Here is a 15,647-nt window from a genome sequence, read left to right as displayed (position 1 = left end):
TAAATATACTACATTTTCATTATCTGTTCTTTGGTGAAGGGGCATTTAGGTTGTTTCCATTTTCTGACTATGACAAGCAGTACTATTATGAACATAGTTGAGCACATGTCCTTGTGGTATGATTGAGCATCCTTTTGGTATATACCTAAAAGTGATATTGCTGGGTCTTGAGGTAGGTTGTTTCCTAATTTTATGAGAAATTGCCATACTGATTTCCAAAGTGGCTGTACCAGTTTATATTCCACCAGCAATGGAGGAGTGTTCCTTTTACCCCACATTCTCTCCAACATAAGCTGTCATCAGTGTTTTTGACCTTGGCCATTCTTGCAAGTGTAAAATGGAATCTCAGAGTGGTTTTGATTTGCATTTATCTGATGGCTAATGATGTTGAGCATTTCCTTATGTGTCTTTCAGCCATTTTAGATTTGTCTGTTGAGAGTTCTCTGTTTAGGTCTGTACCCCATTTTATTGGATTATTTGTTCTTTTGATGACCAGTTTCTTGAGTTCTTTGTATAATTGGGAGATCAGCCCTCTGTCTGATGTGGAGTTGGTGAAGATCGTTTCCCATTCTGTAGGCTGCCATTTTGTCTTGTTGAACGTGTCCTTTAGAGAAGTTTCTCGGCTTCAGGAGGTCCCATTTATTAATTGTTTCTCTCAGTGTCTGTGCTACTGGGGTTATGTTTAGGAAATGGTCTCCTGTGCCAATGCATTCAAGTGTACTTCCCAATTTCTCTTCTATGAGGTTCAGTGTGGTTTGTTTTATGTTGAAGTCTCTGATCCATTTGGATTTGAGTGTGGTACATGGTTATAGATATGGATCTTTTTTCATTCTTCTACATGTTGATATCCAGTTATGCCAGCACCACTTGTTAAATATTTTTTTTTCATTTTATATTTTTGCTTCTTTGTCAAAAATCAGGTGTTTGCCACACTCAGAGAGACGGGTTTGGTCGCATGATCCATCAGTCCCATTCCAATTGGAGTTGGTGATCTCCCATTAGTTCTGTCCCACCCTCCATGAGTGAACGCACCCCTCTCGTTCCTGACTTTCTCCCTCATGTTCTCGCTCCTTCTGCTCCTCATCGGGACCTTGGGAGCTCAGTCCAGTGCTCCAATGTGGGGCTCAGTCACCTTCCCCATCTGTCGCCAGCTGGAGGTTCCCTCACGGTCCTGACTTTCTTTCTCATGTTCTCTCTCCTTCTGCTCCTCATCAGGACCTTGGGAGCTCAGTCCGGTGCTCCAAGGTGGGGTTCTGTCATTTTCTTCATCTATCGTCAGGTGGAGGTTCTATGGTGATATGCAAGAAATTCATCAGTATGGCTATAGGAACTGGCCTTTTCAGGCTCCCTCTCCTCAGCTGCCCAAGGAACTAACTGGGGGCGTCTCCCTGGAAACCTGGGAACCCCTCTAGGGTCAAGTCTCTTGACAACCCTCAGGTAGCTCCTTAAATTAAGATATATGCTTCCCTGCTCTCATATCCTGAGAAGCAAAGGACAATGGCTCTGGGCTCTGATTGTTCTTCATGGACGGGCTCTGTGGGAGCCTTCTCAGCTTGGTCAATCACCTTCCTGGACCTGGGGGGAGTTGGGAGGACCTTGGTCTTAGCATAGAGTGGGGAACCCTGATGGCTCCTTGGCCTTGAGAGGGAGGGAGGGGAGGTATGGGTGGAGGGGAGGGGAGGGAAGGGGGAGAAGGAGGGGAGAGAAGGGGGAGAAGGAGGGGAGGGAGGGGGGAGGAGGAGGGAAGGAGATGGAAATTTTTAAATATATAAAAAAAAATAAACCATGAGAAAAAAAAAAAACACCCCAGAAAAAGCAGATGGAAAAAAAAAAAATCAGGTGTTTGTAGGTGTGTGAATGAAAATCCAGATCTTTGATTTGGTTCCATTGGTCCTCCAGTCTGTTTTTATACCAATACTAGGCTGTTTCTAGTACTGTAACTCTGTAGTAGAGTTTGAAATCAGGGATTGTGTTACCTCCAGAAGTTCCTTTATTATACAGGATTGTTTTGCCTAACCTGAGTGTTTTGTTTTCCATATGAAATTATGTATTTTTCTTTCAAGGTCTGTGAAGAATTTTGCTGGGATTCCAATGAGCATTGCATTGAATTCAGAGGTTGCTTTTGCCAAGACTGCAATTTTTATTGTTAATTCTACCTACCCAAGAGCATGGGAGATTTTTCCATTTTCTAGTGTCTTCTTCAATTTCTTTCTCCAAATACTTAAAGTTCTTGTCATACAGGTCTTTCACTTATTTGGTTAGAGGTACTCCAAGATATTTTATCTTATTTGTGGCTATTGTGAAGGGTAACATTTCTCTGATTTCTTTCTCAGCCCATTTATTTGGTATATGCTTTCTTTAACCTCAGAACTCACACCCATTGACACACCTCCTCCAACAAGGCCACACCTCTTAATTCTTCCCAAAAGAAATCCACTAACTAGGGACCAAATATCCAAACATATGAGCCTATGGGGCCATTCTCATTCTTACCATCAAAATGTTGTTTCCTGCAAAGGAGCCAAATTTTCAGTAGTTCTAAAGCCTTGTTTCAGAGCTCAGTAATGGGGAATTGATAGAACTAATCTCATCAATCTCACCAACTGTGAAATGTCAAGTGGGATGGAGGTGTTTTTCATTTGCTACCTAAAGTGGACTGTACATTTAACATAGCGTTCACTTAGTAGTTAGCATCACAGGAAGGCAACCCATTAAGAAACCTGCTATTCAAACTGAGTTTACATGTTCTGCTGGGTACTTACTAGTGAATTAATAGAACCAACTTGTGGGTGGATGGGTATCCCCAGGCAAGTCTTTTAAATTTATTTTAATAGAACAAAGAGCATCCTGGGTAGTGCTAGAGACATAGAAGCTAGAGTAACTCTGACCTTGGATGTCAAAGGGAGGTGGCTTGGGATGGTTTCCCCTCTGGAACAGACAGAATGCAAGCAAAAAGCAAACTTCCTACCACATTCTTAAGGCTGTGCTTTTGCATAAATAGAACTATTTGTTTTGAAACAGGCAAACAAGTTGCCATTTTAAGATGTCTTAAAAATTTGTTGAGGTTGGCAATGGTACCATTTATCAAGAGACATCATGAATACTTCTCAGTTGTTTTCTAGACTGTGTTTTTGTAAGCTAACATTACTTATTTTATGATAGAAAGGGGAAATGCTGTGCTAGGCTTTGGTTATATTTCATGTGTCGTTCCAACTCTGAGTTGTAGTAATGCTTTGAGGATTTTGAAAAGAATTCTTCCAGAATGTTTTTGCACATCATTAAAAAATATTTATCATGGCAATGATTGAATGAATTGATAAGAGTTTAATTGAAATATGACCTTCTTGGCATATATAAATATTTAAAATAATATATTTAAATGAAAGTATAGAAACTGTTTTTCTTATGTCTTTGTAGTTCTTTCTTAAGCGGGCTAGCAGCAGTCTAAGGTAACTGTTTAAATTTACATCTTCGTTGCTATGTCATTATGAAATGCTTTAGTTTGTTTCTATTGACCTCTCACTACCCTTAAATAAAATAAGTAACTAAAACAGAAAAAGGTTGAAGTCTCATTGCAACCAAACCTTTATGGATAACTATTGCTAGAACTACAGAATGTGTCCCCTTAAAACATTTTCTGTCTTTTTGCACTTCTCTATATGTGTATTTTTAGCCAAAAAGGTGACAGTAATGAACATTTTTCCACAGTTACTTTTTCTACTTGAAAATATTTTCCTGTATCTTTAAAATTATTACCTTATCTCAAAAATATAACTCTAACTGATTTACTATGCACAGAGAATTGTGTTATACAGAGCTAACCATGACATTTAACTGGTTCCAATACAGCATATGTGTTGATAATGTGCCTGGTTTTGTAATTTTTCATTACCTTTCTAGACATTCTAGAAAGTTTCAGTATGTCATTTGTCATTCATAGATGTCATTACAGTTCTTATTCATCTCCTTCATCTCCTGGCCTCCTCACCTACCTCCTTCTTTCCTCCAGGTAGTTCCTTCTGCTCTCACGTCACATGTATTCTACCCTCGTATTCCTTTTTTATGCTCCTTATAACTCTTCCTTTCCTCTGAGTTTCCAGTCAATGCTCCTGCATGCTTTCATGTAGATGCAGAAATTGTGTGTGTGTGTGTGTGTGTGTGTGTGTGTGTGTGTGTATGAAAAGAAAGACAACATGGAGCAGGAAGGGAAGAAAAGAGGAAGACCACAAGACAAAATACATAATACCTCTATTTCTGAATCTGCCTTAGCATAAGGAGCTATAACTCCATTCATTTTCTTCAGGTGTCATGATTTCTTACTTCTTTATTGTTGAATAAGTTCTCACTAAATGTATGTACACATTTTCTTTATCCATTCATTTCTTAGTAGACAACTAGGTTTTGCTAGTGAGGGTGGGGTAAAATAGTAATATCATCAATACACTGTTGGTGGGAATACAAACTACTGCCGACACTATATAAACCATAACTAAGACCCGATGTCCAGAGGAAGACAGCTGGATCATGGTATGGATGTTAATTGTTGATGACTGATTGATCAAAATAGAATTTTCTTTGTCAGTCTAATGAAGAACAGTGTCATTGTTAACAAAATTATCATACAGTTGTTATCAGAAAGCAAAGCATCATGTTTTGGCTAAAAATGGTCTATAAATTCCTAATATGAATTCCAAACTCAAATTAGGTCCTTGCCTATTATTCATCTTTCACTTGTGTAAGCAAACTCTTCTCAAAGTTACTGAACTCTGTGGATTGCATGTTTCACTGCACTTTCTCATCTAACACGGTGCACATGGGTATATGTTTATTTTGCTTCACGGTATCTTTGAATTATTTTGATAACTTTTTGAAACACACAGTTGTAGAAAGTAATAATTTTATTTTTTGTTTTTAATCCTTGTCAAAATGGAAGAAATAAAGTTGTAAAGCCTCGATTCCATGCACACTCAATTACAGTCCAAATGAAGAAAATTATTAGTCAGGATCCATGGTGAGCATGGATTCAGAAATCTTCAACAAAACTCAAAAACATAGTCAACAACACTTTAAGAGAATCAGTCTTCATGATAAAATGGAATTCATTCCTGGCCCAAAACGATTCATATGAGAATCAGTAGAAATCCATCACATTAAGAAACAAAGAGTGAGACCCATATGATCATCTGGATATATACAGAAGACCTTTTTCTCTGGAAAGAACAAAGAATCAACTTCCATCCAACATGGCACCAGAAATCATACTCAGCACAACTGGGTACATGAAATAAATAAATGACATCACAGTTTGAAGGGGAGGAGTTAAACTGTTCTGTCTACATATGATGCAGTCATATAAAAATGTATAAAGATTATAGTACTTGACTGTTATCCAAACACCTAGGAGGCCATGGCAGAGAATAGTTGTGAGATCAAACCCAGCCTGATCTACAAATTCAGAACCAAGCCAGATGGGACTACATAAATCCCTATCTCAAAACATAGACACAAAAATTCAACATGTGAAAAAATTAGTAGCATATCTATAAGTTAATAATAGTAACCTTCCCAAAATGTATCATATACCATCTCATTTACAACTACAAAAATAGGTAAGATACTTAAGTATAAATTTAACCAATTCCTATACCCTGATAAATGTAAAACATTAATGAAAGAAATTGAAAACAACAGAAAAATGCAGGACTCCCATGTTCACGTATTGGAATAATAGTTAATACAGTTAAAATACTCATCCTCTGCAAGGTAACTTATGAATTAAGGACAATTCCTATCAAAATTCCTGTGATTTTCTTCATAGAAATAGAAAGAGAACTCGAAAATATATATGTGAAACCACAGAAGACCCTGAGCAGACAAAATAACCTTGTGGGAGGGGGAGACCTCAGTAACACAGTTTCAGATTTGTAGGCTTCTGCAAAACTAGAGGACATTATAAATGTTCTTTTTATCATAGTAATATTTTATGTAGTACATATTTTATTAGGCTCTTGCATTTACTAGTTTGGCATTGGTAGTTACAGGTTGCGTATTTATTTGTCACCTGTACATCCTGTCTGGGAAAGCCATAACCAAATCAGCCAGGATGCTTTGGTTTCCCACGGAACGTTTTGTGGAGCCTCAGGTCTTCCTTGGATGTCATTCTGTGTCCATCCTGTATGTGCCAGTAGAAGGACAGCTACTGTTTCCACACAGGACTGTCATCTACAGTGTCAGAAATGGGCATGGATCTCTAAATCTCAGTCATTCTCTAGTTTAAAAACATGGTTCAAATGTTTTGCCCAATTTCCAATTGAATTGTGTGCTTTCTGATTATTTTGTCTTTTTTTCAACATTTTTTAAATTTTTTTTTAAATAGGAAAACAAACAATCTTTTCTTATTTTACATACCAATCCCAGTTCCCACTTCCTACCCTCCTCCCTTTCCCTCCACCTAGCCCCCCTCTACTCCACCCCCCATTCACTCCTCAGAGAGGGCAAGGCACATTGCTTTGGGGAAGGTCCAAGGCCCTCCCTACCATATCTAGGCTGAGCAAGGTATCCATCCAAAGAGAATGGGTTCCCAAAAAGCCTGTACAAGCAGTAGGGATAAATCCTGGTGCCACTGCCAGTGGCCCCAGTCTGCCCCAGCCACACAACTGTCACCCACATTCAGAGGAACTAGTTTGGAACTGTGGTGCTTCCTTCCCTATCTGGCTGGAGTTGGTGAACTCCCATTAGCTCGGGTAAACTGTTTCAGTAGATGTCCCCATCATGACCTCTTTGCTCATATTCTCACTCCTCTCACTCCTCAACTGGACTTTGGGAGCTCAGTCCAGAGCTCCAATGCGGTTCTCTGCCTCTGTTCCCATCAGTTGTTGGAAGTGCAAGTTCCTTCTGATTATTGAGGTCCACCTTCTAGAGTCTGCATCCATGCTCTTCTTTGAAGCAGTGATCCTTCACATTTCCCAGTCTGTGACTCTTTCTGTGTGCTTTTTTTTTTTCTTTTAAGAAGCAAACATCCTAAGGAAGTTCGAGTGATTTGTTTTCCTAGCTCATGCTCTTTCTCTGATTTAGGAATGCTTTGTCTAACCCAAGAAAGTCCTTTATTTCCTTACATTCTAGAAGTTTTACAGGTCTTGCTATCACATTTAAGTCCATGATATATGTCGGTTTGGATTTTATAAATGGCACATTCACAGCTTGATTTATGTATTTTTTCCATGTGCCTAGCCTATGGTTCCAGTGGCTTCTTAGCATCCTGGTTGAAATCAGTCATCCACTTATGTCTGTGTCTATTTCTGAATTTTCTGTTGTGATTCACTGTTCCAAATGCCTGTTTCTACCCCTGTACCGCATGTCTGAGTTACTGTCGCTTTTTAGCGACAATACAGATAATACAGACCCAGTGATCTTCGAACAATATTGAACCCTGTGGCCCACGAACATTTGTCTCTTTTCATTTGGCAAGAAGTTTTTAACTTTTCACAGAAGGGTTTTGTCATTTTTATCATTTTTTAGCTTTTGGTTCCTGCTTATCTGTCAAATTTACATCCTCTTATGTATTCTTTGTTTTTATCAAGAAAAATATGCTTAGGCAAGCACTCTATTTCTGACTGAACTATATCTCCAACACTTTGCGTTTTTTTACATAGAGTCTCACTGTGTATCCCAGGCTGACCTTAAATTAGGTATGGAACCCATGTGAACCTCATACTCATAATGCCCTGTTCTCCCCATGAGTGCTGGGATTACAGGCATGCGGTACCATGCCTGGCTTGTAGTTATTACTTGTATCTAGCTTTCTCTATTTTGATATTAATACTATATTAGCACAGATAGCATGTAATTAGAGAGTGTTTTCTGCCTCTCTGCTGTTTGTATAAGATGTGGAAAATGAATAAGTGAAGCCACTGTGCTGCCAATACTCTATTTCTACTGACTTTCTCATCTAAAGCTGCTCACCGTTTGAGAGGCAGCGTGTATCTGTCTTTCTGTGTGAGCTTCTTTGTGCAGTTCCAGGACAGTGAATTATGATGCAACTACTTCTGCACAATTCTGAAAAACATACTAACTTCTGACATCTTCTGTTTATATTGTATTGTTGATTACTTAAAGTAGTTAAGCTTCCTGCGAACTTCATTATGTCTCACCCTTTCACGTCTCATACACCTCGAAGCTTTTCTTTTTAGAACTCAACATTCTTTACGTGTAGGGGAAGGAATTTAGTCAAGAGCACCTGACTAAAGATGATTTGTAACATTAACCTACAGTTATTCGTTCTGAGATAGAGATAGTAGTAATAAATATTGCTAATTTAATAGTAAATAAGCTATAGTACTGTTGAATCACAGGTTTTGTTTTGTTGTATACTCTCATGTTCCCTTGGTTTCTATGCTTGTGTGAATACCATGACCAAAAGCAACTTAAAGAAGAGTTTATTATATGTTCTGGTTCCACATGGTCAAAGCTCATAATGATGTAGGAGCCAGGAGCAGGACACTGAATAATCACACCTTTATCCCCAACAAGAAGCAAGAAAGACTAAGAAGGAAATGGGGTGAGGTCGCAAACCCCCTGACTCCAGCCAGTAGTGTACCTGCTCCACCCAGGAGGCTGCACCTCCCAAAGGGTTCATAACGTAAACCTCCTCAAGCAGTGCCACATGTTAGTATCTTTTTTACAGACTAAATACAAAGACGATTTGGTTTTATTTTCAAATACTAAACTTGCGCGAGATGTGATGAAAATAAAACCTATTTGCATTATTAACTTCATGTAGACATACTCTACATACAAAAATTGACCCAGACAATTTGTCCAAGTGTGTTTCATACTGGAATAGATATTGCTACTGAAGGGATAAGATGCTAAAACTCTGGTTTGAAAGAAAATTAATGCACAAAACAATTAGGCCTAGGGAAAACATCTTAGTAAATATAAACTGCTCCATTAAAAAACATCGCATGGAATGGGGCATTTTAACGAAGGTCTGACAAGTGAGCATGATAGTTGGCTGACTGAAACATCCCCTAGGATGTGCTGGGTGGGTGTGTACCTGCAGATGTGGGCCATACAGATATGGATCTGGATGCAGGCATGCAGAGGGTCAGAAACCACATGAGGGAGATTTATGGTCTTAGCAAGAAATTTGCACATTGAAGAAATAATCTGAAGAGACTGAGGCAAGAGAACGGAGGTGTAATTGGTGATAAAATGGGCCATCTCCATCAGAGCTCCTTTCTCTTTCAGTCGTCCTCCTTAAGAACATCTCTCTGGTCCAGGTAGACGATAAACTCTTACCTCGATAACCAGAGGCAACCCTTGCAAAGATGGTCTTGTTGGCCTAAGATGTGGGACTCGGAATCTGGGGATACCTTTGGCCACTAGTGGAAAAAGATGCTATTTAGGGTCACAAATGCACTAAAAGATTTTACAGTGTTTTATGCCACTGAACAAGAAAACCTGACTTGGCTTGATAGCTAAGTCATTAGTATTCAAAATGAATAAGAAAAATGTAGTATTTCATATTTGAAAATGATGAAGATACATTTATCAGGTCTCCAGAAAGACCTGCAACAGCCATGGGGTAAACAGTATATTTTTAGAAATGGAATTTTATCAGAAAAATAATTTTTGGCATATATTTTATTATTATAAAGTTTTCTCTATTTTTCTATATCATACATTATATTCAAAACATCACTATAACGTTATTTTAACAAGAAAATTATAGTTTTATAACAGCAATAATCATCACAATAACGATTTATATATTTATTTAGTCTTATTAATCCTTACAAAAATGTATAGATGCTTCACTGCTTTTTGTGGGGCTAATGGTACAGTGACCGCTCTGCAGAATAGAGACTGGGTGGGGGAGCTCTGATGCTCAGCTCCTTGGCAAGAGGTAAGTAATCAACCTGGCTGGAACTGTGAGAAGAACGATCTTTTCTTCATTGCCATATCTCTCTACAAGTTACCATTTTCTGGCCTTTCGAGTACACTGGAACGTATTTTTAGATAATAATTTTAAAAATAACTTTTGAGTAATTCATTCCAACCTCACAGAACAAAAACTTAGAGCCCATCTTCTAAGAGTTTTGTCATGTGGATATTTTTGTGTCAATATTTCATTTTAGTTGACATTTTTCTGGGTAGTTTTGCATGCTCCTTAATGCTTATTTTCACCGATTCCTACCCAGTTAGCAATTTGTATAGTATTATCTGCCAAGGTGTAGCTGTTTCCTGGATTATTTGTACCATAAACCAACTTCAGAGAATCAACCACTTAGGCTTTTTCTTAAGATCATTCATTTCACCTCATTTTCATTAGAAGGCTCGGAGAACCGTGGGAAAACAAAACTACATTGAATGCAGATTAAGGAAAAATAAGGAGAAGCTGCAGATCCTTACGGATAACTTTTAAAGCCAGCAGCCCTCATGCCATGTCCAGCACATCAGTAAACATTTCCCCACAGGGACGAAACCGATCCCCCCTTACATGTCTTTTACAGTGCCCCTGAAGAACTCACAATGTCAGTCAGGTATTTCTTTTTTAGTTTGATTTATGAACTCTTCCTTGTCTGGCCAGGTGCTGGCCATATTCCACAATTCATAATCTGTCACCAGGAGTAATGGCCCATTTCCAAAGGTGAAGTGTGACAGTTCTTTCTGGATGCATCAGGTAAACAGATTGTGTGGCTGCTAGGTGCTCTGTCAGAGTAGGCTGAAGAGCACATTGACCTTTTGATACACCCCCATTTTCACCGTGGTTCTTCTCTTTATGCTCACCATTTTTCTTCATAATAGGCAGATCTGATGAATAGCACAACAACCAATCGCAAGTGAGCAGGATGTTCAAATTTCACAGTGCTAAGTGGACTCTGATGCCCAGTGAATTTCAGACCATCACAGTTCTCATGCCTTGCTATACAACATAACCTTCAGAAAGTCATTGGATGAAGAGAAGGATCTGGTTCTGTTTTGTATTCTGGCTCTTCACCATCCAGTCTATTTGTGACACTAGATGGTGAGGTGTTCCTTGGCTTCCATTGACTGTTTGGTCCTTTTCTTCATATTTAATATGCTGCTACACATGGACTCGCCATTCTGACATTGATTTGACTGGAGGCTTTAGGTACTTTCCTTGTCAGGAATTCTGTGACTGTGTACTTTTCTGGCGATTCTATATTCTGAGTTAAGTGTAATGCCTAGGAGACACTCCATTCATTGGCCTTGTACAGATTAACCCAGCCGCTAAGCAGGAACAGACACATGTAATTGACCTTGAGTGGCTATGTGATGAGAGTGGACACCAGAAATGGTCAAACCATGGAAGTCTCCAACACTGATCCATCCTCACCAAAGTAAACTATTTGTATCTATGCCTATGAGTGAGAGTCTTCATACACACACACACACACACACACACACACACACACACACACATGCACACACATATACACAAACATGCACACATGCACATGCATGCACATATGCATGCACACACAACAGACATGCACACACATACATGCACACACATATGTGTGTACATGCTATCTATGTGTTCCAGTTACTTTGGCATGGACAACAAGTTTCACAGTTTTAAGAAACACGTGAATAGAGTAAAGATAACAGGGACATAGCATTAATTTCAAAATCATTGTAAACAGGGAAACAAAAGTATGATGACCTGAGTCGAGGTAAAAGATAGTAGTCATTGAAAGAGTCAGTGTGTTTTCTCACTTGTCTCCTAACAGTGGACCTGATTGTTTGAAGAAGGAAAGGAAGGAGAAAGCCTTAAGGGGAGTTAATTCATGAAGCAATGGCATAGCCCAATAGTTCCCGCATCTTAATGTGTCTTGTTAAAATGCAGATTCTTTGTGGAAGGTGGGGTGAAACTTGGGACCTTGCCTTCCTAGCAGGCTCCCTCAGATGCTGGAGCTTCTGGTAACTGACACACTGTGGGTAGCAAGGCCCAGAGCGGAAGGACAAAGAGACCCCTAACACAGGAAGAAGGTGGTTAAGAAACCTGGTAGGTATTCCAGCTGTGTCTGAGAGAAAGGTTAAAAGATAGAAATTGGTGAAGGACTATAAAGGACAGAAAGCCAATACTCTTTTATCTTCAAATACCAGTTCTAGATAGGAAAGAAAAAAAGACCTTAGGATGGGGAATGAATATAGTGGAGATATTCTAGCTCCAAACAGATAATAATCTCCTGATTTTTTTCCTGTTCTTTGTGCATTATTTTCTTTGGAAGCCCACATGACAGTTTAATGTATGTGGTCTTTTCCACTACTCTAACACTGTGATACAGCTGCACTGCAGTGCTTTATAGGTCATAGACACTGAGTACTAAATGTTGCTTTAGTGAGATGGCCTGAATTCTGGACACAGATTCACGATTGGCTCCTAGCCAATAGTAAATGACTTAGACTTTCTCTGCCTCAGTTGCCTTGTCTATGACAGAGTGATAATAACATTTTCTTCACACTTCCTATAGCTGCTGTGAGAAAGAAGTGAACTGTTGTATGGACTGTTACTTTGGAAGACCTACCGCAAATTTAAGATGGTCTTAGTGGCCTTTTTCTCTTCTCTACTTTCCAGGACAACAGCATTGGGTCACTTCCATTGTCATACAAAACACAAATTAGTATCACTTTTTTTTCAGGTCAGTTGGTTAGAAAATTAGCTTAATTTGCCACATTAATTCTCCATGTGTCCTAGTTTGGGGAAATAGGAGGTGGCCTCTATAGGCATCTACAGCAGAGATGGACATCTTGACAGTCTGTTTACTACTACTAATTACCACTGCTCATTTACTGACAGATACATTTGCAACTATGAGGAGAGATTATAGACAGCTTTGGTCTTACCTCCATGTCTTTGGGTAGTGGGAGACTACCCAAAGTCTAATGGCAGGGAGCTTATCAAAAGTGCATATTATTCATTTTTAATTGAGTCAGTTCTATAACCAATAACCCAAAATCTCTTATAATAGTAGAAAATATCTCAGGAATTTGGCATTATGAATAGCAGTCTTAAAACTGGCTTTCTAAAAATAAGATGTGTGGGCAGGTAATTTTAGGGAGGGTAGCTGGTTGCAGTAAAGCAAGCTTGGGCTTTAACATAAAGGGGATCTGAGCCCAGGTTTCAACTAATCTACTTTATTAGAAACTTCCACTGGAATTTGACTGTATCCCCCAAATTAGATTTCCGTGAATATTTAAAAACCGTGTGCCAGCGTATCTTAACTATACCTAAAATGCAAATTGATACTACTTTTGAATTAGAGAAACAGTGCTTAAACTGCCCAGAATAGCTTAAAGAGACATATATATATATATATATATATATATATATATATATATATATGGTGGTAACAGTTTTGGGAAAGTGTTAAATGCATGCATTTTCAAGCAATTTGTTGGTGTGAGGCTAGCAATCAGAGGATTCTCCCTACTTACTTAATGCTGTTAGAAACCAGCACAAAGATAGCAACAGTTAGGCCTTTCCTTTGATTTAAAGGAAGGTAAAAATGACACCTAGGCTTGTTTACCACTTAGAGTCCTCTTCTCTTCTTATTTTCTTGCAAAGTAATCTATTGGCACATCTGACAAGAGGGGAAAAGAGTTCAAATCGAGAAATGGATACTCCTGCTGATATACATGTAATCTGAATATTTCTCTCTCTTTGTGTGCCAAGGTGTCTTTTTTGTTCTGAGATATCTGGATTGTAAAAAACTAAGATTACTATTAAAGAAGGCAGAAGGCAATTTAAGAAGTACCCTATCTCCCTGTGGCAAAAAAGCTTTGCAGCTAAGCAAAAAATTTATGTTGATAAATTGCAGCTGTCAGAGTGTCCACTGCACTTCATGGGATATGTCACTAACTTTGAATTTCTCACTTATGTGTGCTCATGTGTGAACTTCTATTTGAAAAAGAAAGCACCAAGTATTTGGAGATGTCCCCTAAATTGTCACAGCTTAGCCTAGGTAATATTAAACAAAATCATGGGTGATAATGAGATTGTAGCTACTAGTACATGTGCTTAACTTTTCCCCCAACGCCTGTATGCATCTTTGGTTTGGTTTTGCTTTTTCAGACTGATTCTCACCATGTAACTCAGGCTGTCCTCAAACTTAGTATCTTCCTGCCTCAACCTTCTGAATATTGGTATTACAGCTATGTGCCACTATGCCAGATCATCTGTATCAATCTTAGGTGGACATAATGTTAGAGAAATACACCATTATTTGAATAAACTAAGTTTCAAAAATAAAAAAGTAACAAAAATGAAGAAAAGGGATTTCAAAGCATAAGAAAGGACATATTAGCATAAGTGTGGAAAAGTGGTGTGAAAGTATGGTCCTAACACCTAGAACTACAACATGCAGAGCATGTGGTGTGGACCATACCACCGAACAATGAAGAGCACATACATGTTGCTTGGAAACACATACAGAACATTCTGTAAGACAAATCACATTAGGGGAAAAAAGTCCTTTTATTATTCCCATACACGGGAATTTTAACATTTCAAGGAATCTATCTCAAGAAAGGAAGTACTGCTGATAAGAACATCTGGATGCATGGTGATGGTGTTCCCGCTTTAAGCACTTTGTTCCAAGTTGGTGGTTCTGTTTGAGGAGTTGTGGAACTTTTAGTATTTACTCTTTTCTGGAAGAAGTGTATCACTAAGGGTTGACTTTGAGAGTCAGCAGCCCATCCCACTTCCAGTTCTTGCTCTGTGCTCCCTATGTGTGATCCAGATGTGGTAGCTCAACCTTCTGCTCGGGTCATCTCCTGTCGAGGACTTTTCCTCTGTAACTGCAAGCCAAAATAAACTCTTCTGGTATGTTACTTTTGCTCACGGTATTTTCTCACACCTGCGGAATAGTAAATAATACTCTGTAGACTTAACAGAATTGAGGTCATTGCACTGGTAACTAGCCCTGTAGTGGAAGGGGGATGCACAGAAAAAGGGGAAATGCTGATCCAAGGGTACAGAGTTGTATTTGGATTGTTCAAGAATGCACCTTGATGCATTCACACAGAACAATGCCTATAACAATTAATAACTTCAAAATTGTAGAGCACTTTAAATATCTTACTAAGAAAGTATGCTGCATGGTGGTAGATTTGTTGTTAGCTTGGTTTATTCTACAGAATAAATCTGTAGGTCATAAATATCAAAGCTGCTAACTTGGTGGTATGAAGCATCCCCTGTTGATTTGCAGCTGAGGAAGATTTGACTGGTCTGAACTGGACCTGTTTCCACAGCACGTGGTGTGTGCTGACACTTAGCACAGTGTGTTAGACATCCACCTTGGCCATGCTCCTGGTGTTTCTCTTGGAATGGAGGTAATATATTCTTCTCAGGGCAGTGAAGTCCTACAAAGGAAAAAATGAGAGCTATACTGTTACTTGAAAATGGTAGGGCTTTTGTTTGGTTGTTGTGTACTTTACTCTGTGGCCATTTGTTAATGATATTCTAAATGAGGGTGTTCATGGCTACAGTCATCGCTTGTTCTTAGTTCTTTGGAGACCACAAGTAGAGACACAAATCCTTCACAGCCCTAACTCCTGAGTCTCAGAAAACGTGCTTTGTCTAGACAGTCTTTGACCCAGCTCCAAGCCCCGATATA

General features: G+C 38.9%; 1 protein-coding gene across 1 annotated transcript in view; it reads left to right on the top strand.

Annotated features, from left to right (window-relative positions):
- The window catches only part of Tpk1 (thiamin pyrophosphokinase 1), a 332,106-nt gene that overhangs the window by 297,936 nt on the left and 18,523 nt on the right, over positions 1-15,647 (top strand). The gene's annotated exons all lie outside the window — the stretch shown is intronic.

This window comes from Arvicola amphibius, chromosome 2 (genome assembly GCF_903992535.2).
Source record: "Arvicola amphibius chromosome 2, mArvAmp1.2, whole genome shotgun sequence".
NCBI lineage: Eukaryota > Metazoa > Chordata > Mammalia > Rodentia > Cricetidae > Arvicola > Arvicola amphibius.
The sequence above is the reverse complement of the archived record's forward strand: the minus strand, read 5'-3'. Positions and strand labels throughout refer to the sequence as shown.